We start from the raw sequence: 24,253 nt of genomic DNA on the forward strand, positions 1-24,253 counted from the left end.
AAGAAAGGAGAGAACAGGAAGATAATGGAGGAGGGAGAAAGTGAAGAGAGAGAGGAAATGAAGAGAAAAGCAGGAGAGGGGAGTGGAGAGGAATAGAGAAGAGAAGAAAGGAGAGGGGAGGGGAGAGGAATAGAGAAGAGAAGAAAGGAGAGGGGAGGGGAAGGGAGGAGAGAAGAGGAGAGGAGAGGCGAGGGGAGGAGAGGAGAGGGGCAGGGATAAGGAAGAGAGAAGAATAGAGAAGTCTTGAAAGCTCATGATGGCTCACAGGGTATGGAGTCAACATGGAGAAGTTCGTTGTGTCTAAATTCTCAGAAATGAATAATTTCTCTAAAATTTTGAGTATCTTATGTGGTATACAATAGGAAAGAGTCGCAGAACCTGTAGTAACCAAGTCTACTGGTGAGGTATATTTATTTCGCTGTCAGGAAAACAAAGAATCCAACTGTTTTCCCTCCTTCTCTTGCTCAGGCATTATATGAGGCTTATTGTTGCATATCCCATGAAAGTATCTATGGCAGGGATGCTAGAAAGAACTGAAAAGTTTAATCCAGAATGAAAGAATGGAGAAAGGAACTAAATTATACAAAACAAGCTGAGAGTAAGACAAGACATCGAACAATCATTGTCATCTGTTAGAACATTGGACGTAAACTGGAAAGTGGCATTACAGTCATAGGAGTTAGAACACAAGAGTGTAACGTTATATTTCAAGTTAGAAGAGTATTGTGGAGGGTATATTGTGGGAAGAACACAGCAAATATAGTTCTATTTTTATGGAGTGGCATATTCTCCACTGCAAATTAACAAGTTGACCCTTCACTTTTTTTCCTTTTATTTTATTTTACAATACCATTCATTTCTATATATCAGCCATGGATTCCCTTGTTCTCCCCCATCCTGCTCCCCTCCCCTTCCCCCCAGCCTACTCCTCATTCCCACCTCCTCCAGGGCAAAGCCTCCCCCGAGGACTGAGATCTACCTGGTAGACTCAGTCCAGGCAGGTCCAGTCCCCTCCTCCCAGACTGAGCCAAGCGACCCAGCATAAGCCCCAGGTTTCAAACAGCCTACTCATGCAATGAGCACAGGTCCTGGTCCCACTGCCTAGATGCCTCCCAACAGATCAAGCCAATCAACTGTCTCACCTATTCAGAGGGCCTGATCCAGTTGGGGGCCCCTCAGCCTTTGGTTCATAGTTCATGTGTTTCCATTCGTTTGGCTATTTGTCCCTGTGCTTTATCCAACCTTGGTTTCAAAAATTCTCGCTCATATAAACCCTCCTCTTTCTCACTAATTAGACTCCCGGACCTCCACCCAGGGCCTAGCCGTGGATCTCTGCATCCAGATCCCTCAGTCGTTGGATGGGGTTTCTAGCACGACTATTAGGGTATTTGGCCATCAGTATATTCTTGGTCTTAGTCATTCTGGCTCGAGTAGGATGAAGTCTCAAAGTTTTAATTTGCACTTCTATAATTGCCAATCATGTTAAACTTTTTAAGGTATTTATTATTCATTTTTGTTTCTTCTTAGGTAGAGTAGAGAAAAGTAGGAGATAAATTTGGAGTCCTAGGAATACACCAAGTAGAGCCTGTGGACACTGTGAGATCTTTTCCACCCAGGTGGAGTTGAAAGTCATGGGTATAACTGTTGTAAAGCTTTAATATCTTATAGTAATTTAATTTAATATAATAATTTTTTGAGATAAGGTGTAATTTTATTACCCAGGCTAGCCTAGTTTTGATAGTCTTCCTGCTTTAGCTCATCAAATACTGAGATTATCAGAGTGTGCTTCCCATATTATATAGTTTTAGTGATATCCATGAGGTAGAGAGTAGAGGAGTCAAAACCACCTCATACATCCAAGATCCATTTCTCATCTCTCTGTGATGACAGGATGATGTTGATATGGAAGGATTCATGAAAACTCTTGATTTCAGGTTTGGCTTGAAGAAGAGGAATCTGGATTTGGTCATGATAATAATAGACATTCCACTGGGTTGTCAAATGGAACATAAAATTGCATAAGGAAAGTAAGGTAATCATTAATTAGGACATAGATTTAAATAAATTGAGAAGTTAGAATTAGGTATAAAAGTTTGTGATCTCGAAAGTAACATTATTGTTAGGTAGGAGTTAAGTCCTGGATAAAAAAGTTTAGAAGAAAATGGGAATAGACAAATTAGAAACAGCTTCAGACAGGGACCCAGCTTCCACTGTTATATCTAGAAAGAAATTTGTGGTTAATGTGGAAACACTAGCAAGTTTTGCATAGTTGTATTCATTTCTGAGACCATGCAAGATCAGGTAACTTTAGGGCAGAGTATGGTTATATTCATGTTTCCATTGCTATAAAGAGAAACCTGAGAAAATCAACTATACAATGGGAAAGTTTATTTTGGCTCATGACTTCAGAGAATTAGTTTTAGTCCATGATCCATGGGTCCCATGTCTGAGTCTAAGGTAGGACTAACATCATGGTGGGAACATCATGCTCCCATTGATTCAATTGTTCTTACAGTTTGCACTGCTTCCCAGTAACACCCGCTGGTTGGAAACCCAGCCTTCAGCCTTCAGGGTCCGTTCTATATCTGCACTCAAGTGAAGATGACAGAACGGACAGGGTACAACAGTAACCGTGGTGACCCGGAGTGAAGACAAGCTTCCTCCAGAGCTGTGTACTTAGAAAGATGGAGAAGGAAAGGACATGGGACTAAAATGGATGGGTTACTGAGCTATAAACATTAGCACTAACTGCTGAAAAGGCAAAGTCTACTGGATCAGATGCAAGTGAGTAAAGAGATATGGAGATGATAGCTGCCTCTTTCTCTATGGAATAAGAAATGCTGTCTGCTGGAACTGAAGAGTTGGCTGAGTGGTTAAGAGCACTTGTTACCCAGTTCGATTCCCAGCATCCACAGTCAGTTCACGAAGATCTCTAACTCAGTCCTTAGAGGACTCTACACCCTCTTCTGAATTCCTCAGGCACCAGACATGGTGCCTGCACATACATACATCATACATATATACATACATACATACATGTAGGCAAAATACTCACACACATATAATAATAAAATAAATAAGTTCACAAAAGACAAAAAAAAATCATCTCCTGAAGATGGTTGTATATGAGGAGTTTGGGGACATAAAATGTGGGTAAAGGAATGAATTTTAATAGTTACTCCTATTCCATGTGAGGGGCTGTGTTCTAAGCCTCTCTGATGAGTCTTGAAACCACAGATAGAATCAAAGACGATATCTAAGCATTGTGATATCACAGCAACCATTGTTTGGAAAAGGAAAGAGCTATTAAAGGAATGTTGGGTAGATATCACATATTATGTGGATATGCTGGTCAGAACAGTGCAGCAAGACATGAAGTTGTATTACAATGATGCTTTGTAGAGTTGAATAAAGTTTTTTGTACACACAATGTATTTCAATAGTAAGCAAACAGGAGATTATATCAGTTAATTTTAGCAATGCTTATGAAAATTAAGAATTATTCAGTGTTTAATAATGAGGTAGCAAATCTAACAGTGGTAAAAATTGGTCCATAATCTGACTTTGTGTACTCCAGTGCTAATCAGGTCTTCATTGTGTGGTCATTATGAAACACAGCATGAAAATTGAAAGGGAAGATGCTCCTTTAAGAATTGCAGATTGAGCCAAACAGAAGACGATTGTTTGGCTCAAACTGTTTGGGGGGCACCCAGGCAGGTGGATCAGGATCCATCCCTGGTGCGTGGGCAGGGTTTTGGGAATCTGGTGCCTGTGGCGTGATGCCTTGGTGCAGTGGGAAGGGGCTTGGACCTGCCTAGGCTCAGTGTGCTGGGCTCTGCTGACTCCCCATGGGCGACCTTGATTTGGGGGATGTGGGGATGTGGGGTGGCTTGGGAGAGAGGGCTGGGGGTTGGGAAGACGGAGGAGGTGGGATCTGGAGGAGGTGGGATCTGTGGGTCGTATGTAGAGTGAGTAGAAAATTTCTTAATAAAGAAAAATAGAATAAAAAAGAATTGCAGATTGACCTTACTTTGTTAACAGCTGTGTTGCTCTGCTGTAATCACTTTCATATTGAAATTAGAAAACATGAAATTTCCTAGTAAGAGTTTTATGCCAAAGGCACCATGGGTAGCTTAGTTTTGCTTCAGAGACAGCTGTCATCTGCTACTTATAGAGATACCTTTAACACTGGTGCAATGAGTAGTAATTTCTCCAATTGTTAAGTAAAGAGCATACCCAAGGAAGCTTAACTACCAGGTTTGCTGAAGTTCCTTCAACTTGATGTCCACATTTTAATAAAATTGGTTACTTTAGTATGTAATTTACCTCCTCTTAGAGCATTTTCCCAGCCACCTCGGGACAATGACACGCAGTGGTTACTTTCACTGTAATGACTCTTTCTGAATCCACTTGATAGAGAAAGAAAAAAAATGCTTTTAGTCAGCCCTTAAGGTAGCAATTCCTCTGCAGCAAAACCTGCATTTTTCCATTTCAATTTTCTAGCAATTGTCAATTCAAAATGCTCCCTGATATAGATACTATCTTATAGAAGCCTGAAGATACTCAGCTTGAAAATATAAAAAAGTCAATGCATTTAATTACAATAAATTTAAGGATGTTGTTTTTAATATTACATTCCTTTATAATTCAAATTGATTTATTTTTAATGAGCAATATCTAAACACACAAGATAAAACATTTAAAAACTAAGTTTCTCACTAGGGCCATTGACAGTTGGAGACAAGTTCCACAGTTGTAATTCTACCACTCTAATACACTGAAACAGGAGGAGGATAGACATAAATTTCAGGCCAGAATGAGTTACATGGCAAACTGTAGGGCAATTTGAAATAACAACAAAAAAAAATTGTTTGTTTGTTCCCTAACATCTTGGGTATGTTTACTCTTGTCTTCAGACTGAAATATTCTTCCTAGTATCCTCTGTAGGGCTGACTTAATAGTCACAAATTCCTGTAATCTGTCTTTACCATGGAACACTTTCATTTCTCCTTAAATTTTAATAAACAGTTTTGCTGGGTATAGTAGTCTAGGATGACAGTTGTGGTCCTTCCAAACTGGAGTGCATCTTTGTACATTCTTCTGACTTTAAATATTTCCATGGTATAACCAGGTGTTATTCTAATGAGCTTGCCATTAAAGGTAACTTGGCCTTTCTCTTTTACAGTTTTCAATATGCTTTCCTTAATCTGCTCAATGGGCTTAATATTAAACCAACTCTTAATGATTTGTTATATCATAGATTAGTGCATCTGTCAATATTCAGCAAAGCTATTTGTAGAGTAGGTGGGAATTAACAATGAAACACATGACTGGTCAAAATACAAAGAATAAGAGACTGATTGCCCCTGATGGGTCAGCAGCGTTCTAGGGGGAGGGCACACACCCAAGAATACATGGGTGGCACAAATTGGACTCTATTAAGAAAGAAACAAAGATACAAAGTTGTGTGAGTAGAACAGGGGAGAAGGTAGATCTGGGAAGAGTTTGGGGTTGAAAGTGTATATTATGATCAAACACATAGTATGAAATTCTCAAAGAACTAATGAAAACAAGAAAAGAGATTGCTGCAGAAAAAAATAGCATAAGTGGCACAGAAAAGCTCCAAAGATTTACTGAAATAAAATTCATCCATTTCCAGACATCCCAAAACATCTAAAATCACATTTTAAAAATTATGTGTCAACTTGTTCCTTCAGTTCAAAATGTGCAATGATCTATTTTTATGCCACAGAGATTGCCAGTTTGAAGATACAGTTCTCCATTCTTAACACCCTCTAGAAAATGGTATTTGTTGCATGGATATGCTTCATGCTCTTAAGGATGAGGAAGCATCATACGTTCAGATCATCTGTTCCATCCCATGATTCTGTTCTGACTTCTGGCATCAGAGAGTATTGTTCTCCCTGCACAGGCAGTGATGAGAGCTGTCGGCTGGCTGACATCCTGTGGGGCATCACACTGACATGAACGTCACACCGGCCAGCACATTTCTTCTCACTTTCCATCCCTTTTCAGAAAAGCCAGGGGGGATAAAAACTGCTCTGGCATATTGCCAGTCCTCTGGGGATGTCCTAAGAATTTTAAATGATGCTTGCTAAGTGCCTAGCACTGGGGAACTAGGCAGAGCAGCATGCAAAATCACAGGAAGAAAAGAAGAGATCTTACATCTTCTAGCTCTGTGTTTACTGACTTTTACTGGTAAAGATGCCTTCAAAAAGTACTTGTTTACTGACATTGCAACTGCTTAGTAGATGTCCAGCTCTTCTTTGTGAACCTTTATTCTCCCAGTTCCTCCGCTATTGCACAATGTCTAATTTTTACAATAAACTCCTATTTCCATAAATTTAAAGTGGTTCTCTTTCTGGGTTAAGATCTCACTTATTGGGAATATCTTAATTTCCATTCATTTGTACATTTCTCTTATATTACTTTTTTTTTTAGAAATCTATCAACTCATTCAAAAAACACTTAGCAGCCATATGTAAATACTCTCTCCCTCTTTCTGTTCATCCTTGATTCTTTTGTTGTGTACCCTTGCTAACAAGCAATTACCATTAGAGCAGAAACTTAATATATTTTGTTTTTCCCTCATCCCGCCTGCACCTATGCCATATCCTCTGTTGTTTTGGGTAAAATAGTAAATTATTGTTGAACAACTTGAATAAATACTATTAAGACAGTGATTTAATAATCAAATTATTAGTCTCATATGTTTTCCTAATGAGCAGTCTGATTAATTATTGAACCTGAGTTCCCTAACACCTTCATTAGTCTCTTTACAGTTAACTGTAAAGCAGTGGTGTGTGGCCATAATACAATTTGCCTTTGTTTACAGAGATGTTGATTGCCTCCTGAAAATAATCAATAATGTGATTTTGTAAATAATCTTGAATCTGGAATAATATATAAAAGGCTACATTAAAATTAAACTGTCACTGTGGTTAGAACATTGGCTCCGTTGTCTTATTTATAAAAAATTTGGTTTCTTAGCATCCTTAATCTTTGGATAAAATAGTAACCAGTTATTATCCAAGGTTTAAAACTGTCTTAAATCTGGATGATGCATTTAATAATGGCATTTGACTATTAATAAAAAAGCATTAATGCATTTTTCAGGAAGTAAATTTTATTAAAATGTCTAAATGTTTTGCCTTTATTGGTTTACAATCAATTGACATACAGAAGCAATCTCTCAACATCTAGTTGCATTTTATAGATAATTCCTATATCATTAGCTAGGATAAGTCTAAAAAGAAGCATTTGAAAGGAATAGTGGCATCTTGCTGCAAGACCATACCAGGATGGTATATTACAAACCATTAACCAGCCTACAGTAAAGTGTTTTTTGTTTGTTTGTTTGTTTGTTTTCGTCTCTATTTGTAGTAAATATTTTTTCTTGACAATCCTTATGTGAGGCGGGGTAATGAAGGACAAGGGTCAAGGGGAAAGAGAGCTTAGGGGAGCAGGAGATCCCAGGTGGATCAAGAACAGAGAGGGAGAACAAGGAAGGAGATACCATGATAAATGAAGACCCCATGGGAATAAGAAGAAGCAAAGTGCTAGAGAGGTCCCCAGAAATCCACAGATACCTCCACAATAGACTACTGGCAATGGTCGAGAGACAGCCCAAACTGACCTACTCTGGTGATAGGATGGCCAAACACCCTAATTGTCATGCTAGAAACCTCATCCAATGACTGAGGGACCCGGATGCAGAGATTCACAGCCAGGCCCCAGGTGAGCTCCAGGAGAGAGAGGAGGGATTATATGAGCAAGAGATATTGAGATTATGATTGGAAAAAGCACAGGGACAAATAGCCAAACTAGTGGAAACACATGAACTATGAACCAATAGCTGAGGAGCCCCCAACTGGACAAGCCCTCTGGATAAGTGAGACAGTCGATTAGTTTGAACTGTTTGGGAGACCCCCAGGCAGTGGGACCAGGACCTGTCCTTAGTGCATGAGCTGGCATTTTGGAGCCTGGGGCCTATTCAGGGACACTTTGCTCAGCCTGGGTGAAGGGACGAGGGGACTGGACCTGCCTCGACTGAATCTACCAGGCTGAGCTGAATCCCCAGGTGAGTCCTTGCCTTGGAGGAGGTGGGAATGGGGGGTGGATTGAGAGGGGGCACGGGAAGAGGGAAGACAGGGGAATTCGTGACTGATATATAAAATTAAATTAATTATAAAATTTTTAAAAAAGAAAAAAAGATTTTAATATATACTGTTCTTCTATTTAGTAGCCCATGCCCATTGGTCTTGATGCATTAGATATATACACTTTTGAGAATACATGGTTTTAAATAGATTACATCAAACCTTTGCTTCCCACATGCAATATGAAAACATGGCTGTATTTATTTCAATTTTGTGAAGTAACATCACTTTCAAGAAAGTGGATGCAATGGTGATCATCATATTATGCAAAATAAATAATTGTGAAAGAAAAATATAACATGTTCTGTCACTTGTAGATCTTATGTTTTATATAGAAATATAGAATCATTTTTGACATGAAAGTAGATAGGAGACTCTCAGGGGCAATGATGGAAACATCAGGAGTGTAGAGAAAGGAGAGGTAGGAGTGATCATGGACAAAGTATATTATATATACCTGTGAAAATGTCTTTGGGAAACCCATGACAGTGTGTGTGTGTGTGTGTGTGTGTGTGTGTGTGTGTGTGTGCAGCTTGTGCCCATCAGTTGTATTCAGGCCGATATCCATCCCGTCCCATTTATCTGGAGTTGGAAAATGAACTGTTTGCTCTGTGGGATAATCTGATCTTAGAAAGCTAGTAATATAGAATTAGGAATAAAAGTATACAGTGAATTTTACAATCCATTTTAGGCAAAATTCTAGGCAGTGACCCAATATTCTCATTTACCTCCATCATCTCCCTTACAGGCTAACTTTGAACCAGTATTGCAGGAATATAATGTAGTTTCTTCATGTGCAGAGATGTTGACTGCCTCCTGAAAATAATCAATATTGTGAGTTTGTAAATAGTCATACATCTGGAATAATATATAAAAGTCCACATTTAAATTAACTTCTAAATTAAATCTTGGTACTTTTGAATGTACTTGATTGATGAAATTAATACTACCATTAAAATGGCTGTAAAATAAACAGTATATTCTGGAAGACCCTGCTGTACCCACGGTAATCACTTGCAACTTTTTAAATGTAGATGGAAATGGTAGAAAAACGTCTGAAGAAAAAAAAGATGCAGTAGAAGAGTAGATGAGATATGGACAAAAAGGGAGATCAAAGGCATCTGAAACATAAGAAAGATGCCATCTGCCATGGTTGCCTTTGAAGCTGGGGGAAAGGCCACTGGAGTAAGAAACAGAAAATCTCTAGAAGCTGCAAATATACCACTGAGCTCTCTGTGAGGCATGAGGAACCTAAGTCCCACAAAGACAAGTGATTTCATGATGTCAGCAACCTGAGTGAGATGAGGAGCTGATTCATTTCTCAAGACAGCAAGAAGGAATACAATCCTGCCAATCTTGTGAAATCACTGGGCAGAGAGTTAGCTGCGCAGAGGTGTGCTGAGACTTCCGAATTACAGAACTGTGAGTTAATAGCATGTGATGGTTTGGAGCTGCTAAATGTGGGGCAATTTGTTCCACACGCAGGAGAAAACTAATTCATGCTAGCAAGGGCCCAGAAAAAGAGGCAAAATGAGTGACTGGGGTAGGAAGGACCCAGTACTGCATCCTGAATTTTTAAAAATCATTTTACTAAGTGAGGCTTTAAAACATTCACCAGAAAGTATAGAGTTAATTATCAGGGTTCATTAATGCAATTTCAAAGTGTCTGGGTTTGCTTAGGGGAAATCGGGGAGAACACACAATATTATTTGCATGTGTTTGAACCTGATGTCCAATGTTTACTGATCATTTTATAGTGACAATACAGCTGACTTGTAGTCATTTTCACTTGGATTGAAGGTGTATGGTATCAGCATGTCTAAACTGTAGTTTATATATGCATATTCCAAAAGCTTCAAGGTTTTTTTTTTAACTTTCTAAATAAAATTTTCAAGTTGCTCTGTTGTGGTACAGTGATGAAATTGCTTTTCACCCTTTGTGCAGCCCATTGGAGACAATTCTGCACTCATGTCAAGAAAAACACTTCCTAGGGAGACAGCTATTATATGAGAATGCTTAATAATCGATGGACTTTTAGAAATAAATAAAAGAACAGACTTTAAAATGTCAGTAGTTTTCTTTTATAACCCCATATGCATCTGTCAGTGTCTAGTATTACGAAGCTGTCGGGATGCAATAGGAAAATAGTGCTGAGCTGCAGACAGTTCTGGATTTGAACTGAGTCTCTACCACTTGCTGCTTTTGCTGTAGAATGAGTCACCCAAACCCTGGCACTTCAGGAGTCTTATCTTTTCAGTCAGGATAATTTTTACTTCCCAGAGCAGCCATAGAGATTGAGCCAAACCATAAAATAATGCCTGTAGCAAAGTGAAATAAAATTCACCTATTATCATATAGTACCAATCTCAAGAAACTATAAATGTAATATACCCACAGTTCCTCACAGAAATAGAAAAAATATCCTAAAAGTCATATGAAATTGCAGATGATACTGGATAGCCAATCACAATGCTGGAAAAGTTAGCACACCATACTTCAAGTTGTAATACAAACTACAGCAATGCTCAATACATGGTGCCAGAAAAAACAGACATGTAAATCAATAGAATAAAATTGAAGATACAAATATGAGTACTGTAATGACAGCTATCTCATATTTGATAAAGATGTAAAAAAAAATGTACTAAAGAAAGGAGAGCATCTCCAACAAATGGTGCTGGGAAGAGTGGATGTCCACACTCAGAAGATGAGATTAGACCCATATCTATCACTGTGCACAAAAATCAGCTCCAAATGGATCTATGACCTTAATATAAAACCTGAAGTTCTGAAATTTCTGAAGAAAATATAGGCAAGGCCTTACAAGATATAGGTGTAAGAGAGGACTTTCTTAACAGGGCTCCATTTGCTCAAGAATTAAGGAAAACAATGAGCAAACTGGATGTCATAAAACTAAAAAGCCTCTGAACAGCAAAGGCAACAATTGAGTAAAGAGGAAGCACACAGAGTGGGAGAAAACCTTTGTCCACTATACATCTGATAGATGGTTACTATCCAGAATAAATGAAGAACTCATAAACAGAGTAAAAAAAATGATCCCCCAATTAAAAAGTGGGCTCTTGGTCTGAACAGAAGGAATACACAAAACAAGGATAAGAAATTATAAGACATGTTCAACATCCTCAACAATTAGGGGAATGCAAATTGCACTACTTTCAATTATCATCTTACTACAGCCATGATGGCTAAGAGCAAGAAAACAACTGGCAATGAATGCTTGTAATGAGTGGAAAAAAGGAGACCCTATTCACTGTGGGTAGGATTACATCTTGGTGTGGGAACTTTGGAATTCAGTGTGGAGCACTATCATGAAGCTAAAAGTAGATTTCCCATATGATCCATCCATTTCACTTCAGAATATGCCTAAAGGGCTCAATATCCTACTCCACAGATACTTGCCCAGTCCTGTTCATTGTTGCTCCATGCGCAATAAGTGGGACATAGAAACAATCTAATCAACTAATGAGTGACCAGTGAAAATTTGGTATTATACAATATCGAATACTATTCCACAGTAAAGATAGATCATATTGAGTATTTTAACTCAGAATGAGAAAGACAAACATCACATGTTCTTTCTTATTTATGGATCCTAGTTCTGAGTCTTTAGATGGAAATATATAGCCTGGAATAACCACAGAAATCAGAAAAGTAAAAAGAAATCATGGGGTTGAGGGAGTGTGGAAGGGATCTTTAGAGAGGGAGATAGTAGGACACAGTTTCTATAATGTGGGAAATAAGAAAAAATGGAGTGAAGACTTTATCTGGGGAGAGAGCAGGGGGCCAATACAGGAGAGAGATGAAGGATAAGTAACACTGGGATGTTTGAAAAATCCTCAGAGAAGCATATTGATGTTTCGTTAATTTACACATATGACATATAAGTTGTTGTGCATACATATATGAATAATTTAAATGAAGTTATGCCACTGGGATGATAATGATCCCCTGAAAAGCAATAACCTAGCTAACAAAAACCCTGGTACCTGGCATGGGAAACTTCCCTTCCAGTTATTGGCCAGGGTAGTCTAATAGAGTCCAAATACAAGGTCCACTATTGCTCTTGCAATGGGTTGCCTACCATGACTTGAAGGTAAGACCCTACTGCTAAAGATACTGCATGCTTCAGATACAGGACTTACTTGGAGAAATCAAACTAGAACTGACCTAGAAACCTTATCTCTGAGGACTAGCTCTCACAGTATCAGAAGATGCTACATAAGTTTCCAAGACAGGAAAGCAAGTCCATCCAGTAGTAAAGCCTATGAAGCCAAGGGTACAATAGCAGCAGTTCTGTCTGTAGCATAACCAACAGCAGTCTAAATTGACTAAAAGCCTGCTCAGAAGGAGACAATTGACGCAGGCAATTCTATCAAAATTCTATGAAGTGCTGTAACCTAGCCAACTTCTAGAGGCTGATGAAATCATGGTTCCTAATAAACAGACTACAACTACTGCTTTCCTAGACCAGCATAATTTCAAATACATTTTGTGTGTGTGCACACGCGCATGTGCATGTGCATGTGCGTGCGTGCGTGGCGTGTGTGTGTGTGTGTGTGTGTGTGTGTGTGTGTGTGTGTGTGTGTGTGTATAAAACAATAAGTAATAATAATAATTAAGGCAAAGAGGCCATAAAGTTGAGAGAGAGAATCAAGGAGTTGTGGACAAAATTTTGGGTAGAATATGGAGTGGAAATGATATAAATACAGTACTCAAGAAATAGATATCGAGACCATGATTGGAAAAAGCACAGGGACAAACAGCCAAACTAGTGGAAACACATGAACTGTGAACCAATAGCTGAGGAGCCCCCATGGAACTGGAGCAGGCCCTCTGGATAAGTGAGACAGTTGATTAGCTTGAACTGTTTGGGAGGCCCCCAGGCAGTGGAACCAGGACCTGTCCTTGGTGCATGAGCTGGCTTTTTGGAACCTAGGGCCTATGCTGAGACACTTTGCTTAGCTTTGGTGTAGGGAGGAGGGAACTGGACCTGCCTCAACTGAAATTACCAGGCTAGGCTGACTCCCCAGGTGAGACCTTGCCTTGGAGGAGGTGGGAATGGAGGGTGCATGGAGGTGGGGAAGGCTGGGGTTTGGTAAGAGGGAGAACAGGGGAATCCATGGTTGATATGTAAAATTAAATTAATTATAAAATAAAAATATAAAAAAAGTTACATTGAAAAAAGGATAAAATTCTCAAAAAAATGAAGATTAAAAAAAAAGAAAAAAGGTGTTTGATCATGTTGGGATCTTGAGATGGCAAATTATCTTGCCTGAGACCTAAATAAAATCCAAAGTGTCCAAATAAATAATGAACAGAATAATAGAACCAAAGAGGAAAAGACATAGTGACCAATGGATAGAGAGAATAAAGGAGCCATTATCAGAAGGAATTTGTTAGTTATTAGAGGTCAGTAGACCAGTGCTTCTCATGGAGAATAGAGCCCAGTCTTACTGATATCTAATGTGCAGAACTGTGAGAGGATACACTGCTGTTGTTTTAAGGATCAGCATTATTTTGCGTGTGTGATTTGTTACAGAATCTACAGAAAACACACACTATACAAAACTTGTGAATATTAATTTGGTCTTATGTCTTTAAACATGTTTTCTCTGCATGTTAATTGTCCAAAGTGACTTTCACTCTCATCACAGAAATAAGTTGTTGTGACCCTTGTGTCATAATTCTGTGGTATAAATAGTCCATCTAGTGTCCATAAGTATTCAATAAATCTATGTAGTTAAAATTGTGCCTGTGCATGCTTCCTAACAATCAGCTATCTGCAGTGTATCAACCAGGGAAAACTGGGTCCTAAGATAGAGACAAAGTTTATCCTAAATGTGACTATAATCTGCCCTGGCAGCCAGATATGATAAATGAAATTATGTTGAATATACTAAAAAGTGGAAAATCAAAGGATGAAGATTTATTTTTTACTATACATCCAGGAAAAGCTTCATGGAAGAATTCACACCTTAACTGAGTCTTCTGTAGAGTGAAGTTTCTCAGTCCCACCTGATCTGGCCCAGGCAGCAGCCATTTTTATTAAAATAATCACTCAGATGCTTAACATTAATTACAAGCTGTGTTTGGTCTATGGCTCAAGCTTACTGCTAGCTAGCTATTACATCTTAAATTAACCCATTTCTATTCATCTCTATTTTGCCATGTTGCCTTGGCATTACAGGTCTACTGGCATCTTGTTCCTTGAGTGGCTGGATCACATCTGTCTTGACTCTGACCTTCTCTTTCTCCATCTATTCAGTTTGACTTTTCTTTCTGGCACTATCCTGCCTTGCCATAGGCCAAAGCAGCTTTACTTATTAAACAATAGTAGCAACATATTCACAGTGTACAGAAAGACATCCCACATCAAACTTTAAATAGCTTTGCCTCTCATTGGTGGAAGTCAGGGCAGGAACTAGCAGTGAACATTCAAAGAACTGTTGGACAGTTTGTAAGTGAGGATATATGAGGTCCAAGAAAGAGTGGGAGAGACAGGTGTTTTAACTATGGGAATAAAGATGCATGTTTTCATAACACACCACCTCTGGCTACTGTGTGATTACCTCATGCCCTTTAAAAATTAAGTCTGCATGCTATAAAGACACCGTAGTGCTTATATTTTTAAACACTGGCATCAAGGGTCTACAAAATGGGTGAGGGTGCAAATACCATGTAGCATGTGATCAGAAATGTTTGAAAAATTAGATAGAAAAAGTGAAGAAACAAAAGGAAAATCTACAAGCTGCTGTCTAAATATTTCAGATTATTTTAATGATCAAATTCCTATGTGAATTTGATAGAACTGGAAAAAATACCAAATCACTTTGGTTTTTATGTATGCTTTTGAAAATTGTATGTTAGTATAAAGCCTCTGTGGCTTGAAAATATTCACATTATTATTTTTCCCATTTAGGAAGATTGGGTGTCAGTCCCAAACCAGCCAAGTTTTGATATGTTTTTCATTTAGAAGTCTGTAGAGAAGGCAGAAGTCATGCAGCCGAGGAAATGGTTCACAAAGCACAGCTTGCAGCTGTTTTCAGTTTGACCATTAGATTTTTTTACACATGATTTTCTCCAACTCAATCCACTGCTGTTCATGTTATGGGGCTAAATTGGAAGATCAATATTCATTATCCTCTGTGTAGATTAGCTCACCTTTTATGCTGATGTAGACCAACTCAGGGGAGGAAATGAGAAATAGGAAAACTGCTCAGGCAGATGCAAGAGAAGAAACAGATGACGCCATAGATGAGAACACAAGTACCAGACAGATTGTCCTGGACTTCCTGTGCATCAACAGTGCATACACACACCTATTAAAGTGATTATTTGTATTCTACTAATCACTCTTTTGACATATCTCTTTGAAAGATGGTTGTGGAGAACCAGCTGCCGTATTATTGTAATCTTAAGTATTTCTAGATAATTGAGAAGCAGGAGAGATGACTCATTTGATGAAGTGCTTGCCTTGGAAGCATTAGGGCCTGAGCTTGGATCCTCAGAATCCATATAAAAATGGCTACAGGATCCTTTACCTATAATCCCAAAAATGACATGGTGGGATGCAGGGAGAGGTGGATCTCAGGAAATTCATAGGACTACTAGCCTGGCTTAAGTAGAAAACTGAGACAAATGAGATACCCTTTCTCAAACAAAAGATGGAGAAGATCAGAGGACTGACTTTCACATGTGCACAGCTGCATCCATGCACACACACACACACACTTAGAAAAAGAGAATTAGTTAAAAGGCTAGAAGACCTTCATAGGCATTTTAGAGGATTTTATACTATGCATTCATTCAGTAAAAATGACCACTATGGTGACTGTATCCATAATGATATAGATACAGACACAGCAGATGTAGTTCTAATTTGTGGTTAGGAGCCAGAGTTGTTCACCAGCGAATATCCTTTAATCAGTGATTTGCAGAGGTAGGACTCAAACTTAGGTCCAGGTCTTCTCCTTCTCCTTCTCCTCCTCCTCCTCCTCCTCCTCCCCCTCCCCCTCCCCTTCCTTCTTCTTCTTCTTCTTCTTCTTCTTTTCTTCTTCTTCTTCTTCTTCTTCTTCTTCTTCTTCTTCTTCTTCTTCTTCTCAAACTTAGGTCCAGGTCTTCTCCTCCTTCTCCTTCTTCTCCTTCTCATTCTCCTTTTTTGCCTTCCCCTTCCCTCTTCTCTTCTCTTCTCTTCTCTTCTCTTCTCTTCTCTTCTCTTCTCTTCTCTTCTCTCTCTCTCTCTCTCTCTCTCTCTCTCTCTCTCTCTCTCTCTCGTTGATACTCCATTCAAAAAGTCAGACAAATTAGAAGATAAAGGTGGTTTGAATGACTGTAGACAACAAACAAATATAATCAAGACTCTCCATTTCATTTTGTTTGGATATATGAGACCTGAGTTTTTTAAACAATATACAAGGTATATTGAAAATACTTAGGAAATAATATTCATAAACCCAAAATTAATAGTGAAGAAATAAGTTTTCAGAATCATTATTATATTTTCAATCAGTTCTGGCATCTTATCAGCTGGGCTGCTCAGATCCCAAAGTTTTAGCAGGTGAGTCCATGATTACCAGGGCAGGGAGCTGGCAGCAGCCAGAACTGCAGCATAGCTGAGAGTTTATGTCCTAATCTGAAGTCAAGAGGAAGAGAGAGCTACAGCGGACCTGGTGTGGGCTTTTGAAACTTCAAAGCCCACCCTCAGCGTCACACTTCCAACAAGGCCACACCTCCTAATCCTTGCTAAACAATTCCATTAACTGGGAACCAAACACTCAAGTATATAAAGCTATGGGAGCCATTCGCATTTAAGCCACCAGAAAGGTCATGGAAACTGAGTCCCAAACATTTTGTAAATAATGATCATTTCTGTCATTCAATGAGAAGGAGCCACTGAGAAGGCTTTTATCCTGGCTCTGTACCAAGAAATTGCTTGATACAAAACTCACCCAGTACTCAACAAAACTGAGGGCAGTGGGGGCTAAGTTAACCAATGCAATACTGGATGCGAGCCTCCTACTAAATGCTTTCTTTTGTAAGTTTCCTTGGCTGTTGTGCCGCCTTCCAGAAACAAAAACAGTGACCAAGACCACCACAAACTTAGTAAGTCTAGATTGGATTACCTCTCAGCTCCTTTGAACTCTAAAGTATACTTCTATATTGCCTCACACTCAGCTTCTACAGCCATATTGATTCTTGCAGTGATTTGTAAGTAGTAAATATTTCCAACTGTGCAGACTATCACAATTCACCTCACATGTTATTAATGAAGCTCGATATTGTTTCTGATAATTTTCCAGCATGAATAATTATTCTTAATTTAGAGAAGGGATTTTCATTCTAACATTCATCCTCTAACTCCATTATTGTCATTTTAGCAAAATAGATTAAGAGAATTGCAATGGTTATTTTAAGGCATCCAATTAGAGGAGTAACATATCAAGAACGCCACAAATCTGTGATTAGAAAACACTTTATTATGCTCTTGAAAGATGAAAGTTTTTAGTTATTTTCTATGAAAAGAATCCTATAAATTTCAAAAGGGTTTTTACTATGAGCTGGAAGGGAAGATGAAACAAAATTAAAATGCTACATTAGATTTGAGGGTTGGATCACCGACAGTATTCACGATTCTGCATGTGCTTTCAGAAGCGGCGCTGCTTTCATTGTCTTTGCTTTGATATGGCTTGGCATCAGCTTCACGCACCAAATAGACTCTTCAGATGTTAGAACATTAAAAGAGAACCTAGAAATGTAAATGGGTTTAAAAGTAAACAATGGGTATATTTAATGTCCTTGTACTTGGAAAAAATAATGGAAACAGATTTTAAGGATTTTTAGATGACTGAATATTAAATTTTTGAAATAAAGAAAAAAAGAGTTTTAGTTAGATTTGTGAACACTCTTAGCATTTCACTAACACATTGTATTGCTATCAATATATGGAACTACAAATATGTGTATATACACATATATATTTACCTTCATTGTACATATACATGTGTGTTTACTATTTCTATATGTGATACAGAGTTATTTTAGAAGCAGCATCTTACTGGGAGAAAGAATGAGATCACAGCAAATGTTTATTATTTTCCAGTACTTTATTTTTCCTGCTTTTCACTTTTCCCCAAAAAACATAATATTTTTATTAATTTTTGGGAAGCTTGTACAATGACCCCGATCACACTCCCTCGCCATTCCTCCCAAGTCCACCCTCCCACTCTTGCACCCCCAATAAGAAAACTATCAAGTCCAATCTGTGTTGCCCATATACTCACTGGAGCATGGTCAAATCCCCAGTGACCAGCCCCTTAAAAAAAAAAAAACTGAGTCCTCCCCTCTCCCCCAACCCTCCAGAAGCTATCAACTATGAAGAGCTACACTGGAATCTTCATCATAGTTTTTAAGGACTCACATCAATAGCTTCCTGTCTAGACGGTTTCTTTGGGGGTGGGGACAGGGGAAGGAAGGTTGTCACAGAAGCCTTCAATGTCTCTCATTCTCAGTTATGAGTCTGCAGTCATTGATACCACTGCATAAAAAGCCTCCTTCCCTATAGCAGCCTGCAGCAGCTCAGATCATAAAGTCCCACATGGTTTCCAATGGCAGCACGGATCATGGACTTTAATGTGGTTGCCGATGGCAGCTCACATGACAGACATCAAGCTGATCCCCAGCAGCAGCATGTTGCCACCTCCCATCACAGAACTATTTATATGAGTCTTTCAAGTCACCCATACATGCTATTAGAGTGATATTCCTTTTTAATGAGAACGCTATCTATCAAGTTGCTAACACTCTACACGTACGTACTTCTTATGCTTCTCCCAGCTGTCTCTTGACTTCAAGTTCATGACTTATCCTACAGCTGGAGTGTAAATGGCCAAAGATAGTATTCTGAAATACAGCACACAAAGGCAGCATCCATGGGGGGTTGAAACACTAATTGTCTTCAGGGGACACTGAAAGACCACTTTCAAAGCTCAAAGGATTGTGCATTTAAAAAGTAGCTCATCTTTTTTTACAAGAGGATGCTGGGAGAGCACACACTGTGAAAACCAATGTGGACATTTCATGATTGTAAGGACTTTTATAATTCCTGTAAATAGAGAAGATACCAAAAAGTCCCACTTGACACTGCTTTTCCCACAAGACAAGAATACTGTATAAACAAAGAGGCACTACACAAAAGGGGGATTGACAATCTCTTAAAAGAAAGAATGCTTGACATAAAAGGGAAGCATTTCAAAGGAAGTTTTCACATTAAAAATTAGTAGAAAAAATTTAGTGTTCAAGAAGGAAGAAATAAAAAATGCAACCAAGATTAAATGCTTTTTAAGTGTTTAGTATATTTTCTGACCTCATGAAGAAAAATGGAGATAAAACAGTGGGATTAAAGGTAAATACAGAATGAAGTAAAGGAGATATAGACAAGATAGTTGTCAATGAGCTCATTAGATGAAATATAAAAGAATTCATGTACAAAATATCCCTAAGTATTATATTACATAAAATTTATCCTGGAAAGGTGATTCTTTGGGATGTGGACAGTACAAGAGGCTGCTAAAAGAACATTTATAATCATGGATCATATGCAAGGTACAAACAGGCTGAGGTGAGAAGTATGTATGCTACATTTGATGGTCACTCTGCCCTTTTCTAAAATAAATTTATGTAACAACTATTTTGATGATAACACAGATTGAATTTTGTTTATGCTTTCTTCTGTTTCCAATAATTAAAATATTAAAAAAGAAATAACTTTTCCAATATTAAAAAAGAAGTATGGAAGCAGATGCAGAGATCCATGGCCAAGTCTCAGGTGGAGCTCCAGGAGTCCAATTGCCAAGAGAGAGGAGGGATTATATGAGCAAGAGATATAGAGACCACAATTAGAAACAACTAGTCAAACTAGTGGAAACACATGAAATGTGAACCAATAGCTGAGGAGCCCCCATGGTACTGGACTAGGCCCTCTGGATAAGTGAGACAGTTATTTAGCTTGAACTGTTTAGGGGGCCCCCAGGCAATGAGACCAGGACCTGTCTTTAGTGCATGAGCTGGCTTTTTGGAACCTAGTGCCTATGCTGAGACACTTTGCTCAGCCTTGGTGCAGGGAGGAGGGGCTTGGACTTGCCTCAACTGAATGTTTCAGGCTCTGCTGTCTTCCCAGAGGAGACCTTGCCTTGGAGGAGGTGGGTTGGGGAGCAAGGCTGGGGGGTGGGAGGAGGGAGGACAGGGGAAGTCGTGGTTGATATGTAAAATGAATAGAAAATCTCTTAATACCAAAAAAAGAAGTAACTTCTTACAGGATATATGGAGCAGGCTATCTGCCTTCATAAGGGTTCTTCCCAAGATAGCTGGTTCCTTCTACCAGTATAATGTACAATCCTTAAATTCCTTTCTTCTCTAAAAGGCTTTAGCTAACAATTCTGTCACAGCTTATGAGAGAGAACTATGCTTTTTATCTAATCATACACCTTTAGAAGCAGATACAATTTTTGTGGGCACTGGAGCTTGTTTGCAGAAAGATAGCTTTAAGGAGATTAATATAAAATGATAAATTCAAAATGAAGCAAAGGGCCTTGGGAAGTAAACAACACATCTAAGGGTTTATGTCTCATTAACTTTTAGGCAAATTAGCCCCTGTAATGTATTTGCTGCAAATAGCTCCTCTTCTACCCAAAACTAGGAGGTGCAGGAGTATATTCTGTTCTGCCCCTATGTCATGGCTAACCTGTCAAAGATGAGGGCAATGCAGGACAAATATCTTAAATTCTAACTACAGTTCTAAGGTATATGCCAGAGAGTTAGAAGAAGGTAGCCTAACTGGTCCTTTTTCATTTTATTTTCCATTTTTAGAACTCATATTTATAAGAGAAAGACAGAGGTCTATTGAAAACAATTTTTCAACAAAATCAAAACACAAAGAATTCTAACGCTTTTCCCAAAAATATAGTTTGATGATGTATAAGAGAATAAAGTGATATAGAATATGCAGATTGTTCTTGGATAGCCTGTCTAAATATTTAATAACCTATAGATGTTCAGACTCCTAGACTATCTTGGTCTAGGAATTACACATGAAAAAGTCTTCAAGTCCTGTGTCCTGAAATTGATAATCATAAGTGAAGAGAGAGATTACTGATGTTTACCCTACTAAACTGTTTGGTAGAACAAGCATACATGAGCTTCAATGGTCCTAGTTGATTCAACTTCTTAATGACTGAACACAAAAGATTTGAGTCATTTTATAACTATAGCTCTGTAGTAGAGCTTGAAATCAGGGATGGTGATACCTCCAGAAGTTCCTTTATTGTATAAGATTGTTTTAGCTATCCTGGTTTTTTCTTTGTTTGTTTGTTTGTTCGTTTTCCCATATGAAGATGAGTATTGTTCTTCTGAGGTCTGTGTTGGAATTTTGATGGGGATTTCATTGAATCTGTAGATTACTTTTGGTAAGGTGACCCTTTCTTCTATGTTAATCCTACTGATTCCATCTTATACCTGTTAGAATGGCTAAGATCAAAAGAAAAATGACAGCTTGTGCTGGAGAGGAAGTGGAGCAAGAGGAACACTTGTGCACTGCTCGTGGGAGTGCAAACCTGTAAAGCTACTTTGGAAATCGATATTGTGTTTGGGAATCAATCTGCCTCAAGACCCAGCTATGCCAGTCTTGGGCATATACCCAAAGAATGCTCAATCATATCATAAGTATACTTGCTCAATTATGTTCATAGCAGCATTATTCATAAAAGCCAGAACCTGGAAACAACCTAGATGCTCCTCTACCCAAGAATGGATAAAGAGATGAGGTACAGTTATACAATGGAGTATTATTCAGCTGTTATAAACAATGACATCAGGAAATTTGAAGGTAAGTAGATGGAACTAGAAAAAAAATCAGCCTGAGTAAGGTAACCCAGACTCAGAAAGACAAAAAAGGTATATACTCAGATTTTAGCTGGAAAGTAAAGGATAACCTTGAAACATTCCACAGCACCAAAGAGGCTAGGTAACAAGGATGCCCCAAAGAGGGATGAGTAGATTTCCCTGGGAAGGGAAAATAGAAGGGATCTGGGTAAGCTGGGGGCAGGTTGAGATGAGAACATGAAGGATTAGGTTGGGGGCAGGATAAAGCGGGGAGTAATGAGAGAGATATCTTCATGGGGGGGGGAGATTTCGGTGTCAGATAGAAACTTAATGCAAAGGAAACTCATGTAAATCTACAAGAAAGATCTCAGCAAGAATTCCTAGCAATAGTAGAGAGGTGCCTAAACTGGCCTTCTCCTGTAATCAGATTGGTGACTACCCTAATTGTCATCAGAGAGCCTTCATGCAGTAACTGACGGAAGAAGGTGCAGAGATCCATGGCCAAGCACTGGGCTGAGTTCCAGGAATCCTGTTGAAGAGAGGAAGGATTGTAAGAGTCAGGGGGTTCAAGGTTATCCCAAGGGAAACCACAGCGACAACTACCTGGGCTCATAGAGCTCACAGACACTGGAGAAACAGTTATGTAGCCTGCGTGGTACCAATCTAGGCCATCTAAAAATGTGAGAGTTGTGGTAGTTTGGTCTACTTGTGGGACTCCTAGCAGTGGGATAGGGGCCTGTCCCTTATGCTTTGGAAGGATGTTGGGAACTTATTCTTCATACTAGGTTGCCTTATCAAACCTAAATACAAGGAGAGGAGCTTAGTTCTACCGTAACTTGATTTGCCATGCTTTGTAGACACCCGTGGGAAGCCTGCCCCTTTTTGGACAAAAAAAGAGAAGGAATGGATTCTGGGGTGGAGGGGCAGAGGAGAGTTTGGAAGAGGTGATGGGAGGAGAGGAGGGAGAGGAAACTGTAGTTGGGATGTAAAATAAATGAAGTATTTAATTAATAAAAATATTGAGTCATGCTGATGTAACCACCAAAGGGCATCAGCCATGGGGCAGGGGTAACTTGGTGTCATGTCCTAAGGTCATAATAGTAGAAAGAATACATATATATATATATATATATATATATATATATATATATATATATATATATTCCTGTGACAGTCAAACAAATCAATTTGTTATATAGTTATATAGTTATAGAGTTATTTAGAAGTTGCCCTGTGTTTTCTTGGGGAAGTCCCTAAAGTAAATTAGGCTTGTGCATAGATTAGGCTACAGCATTATAAGAAATATTGTACTTGCTTCGTAAGTATCTTAGTTGGCTATGTTATGTATTTGTATCTTTCTCAATTGCATGCTAATGAGAAAAGTATTGCTTTTCAATGGTCTAGCCTATATCCAGAAGTATTTTTCATCTATTTACCTCTGGCCTTTTTAAACTTTCAGGTCTTACATTAAGGCCTTTGATTCATTTTAACTGTTTTTTGGTGAAGGGTAACAGATATGTATCTACTTTCATTTGATCACATCTGTAAATCTAATTTCCCAGCATGATTTGTTAATGAGGCTGTTTTATGTCTACTTTGTCAAAAGGTAGTAACCGAGTTCATTTCTTCTTGGTTTTCTGTCCCAATATCTACGTTTTACCAGGGCCATGCACTTCTTGTTACTGTAGCTCTATTGAGCACTTTGAGATCAAACATTGTGACACCTTCACCTTTGTTCTTTGTGTAAATAGGTAAATGGGTAAAGATTACTTTACCTACTCTGGGCTTTTTGTGTGTCTCCATAAATTTTAGGATTTTTTTCTCATTCTATGAAGAATGTCATTAGAATCATAATGTGGATTACACTGAGTCTCTGAGTTGCTTTTGTTAATCTAGTCATTTTTACAGTATGAACTCTGCCTACTCATGAGCAGAGAAATATCAATAGCATAGTAGATTTTTTTTAATGACAAAATTGGATAAAAGAAACTAAGAAGATTCTGACAGCAAAGGAAACAATCATCAGGGAAAAGAAATAAGCTATACAATGGGAAAAAATCTTCACCATGTCTCAGACAGGTGAGTTATATCTAGGGTTCATAAAGAACCACAAACATCAAGAAACCAAAATATTCAATTAGTCATTAGACTAATAAGGTGGATCATCAGTTATAAAA

Source organism: Peromyscus leucopus, chromosome 7 (genome assembly GCF_004664715.2).
Source record: "Peromyscus leucopus breed LL Stock chromosome 7, UCI_PerLeu_2.1, whole genome shotgun sequence".
Classification (NCBI taxonomy): domain Eukaryota; kingdom Metazoa; phylum Chordata; class Mammalia; order Rodentia; family Cricetidae; genus Peromyscus; species Peromyscus leucopus.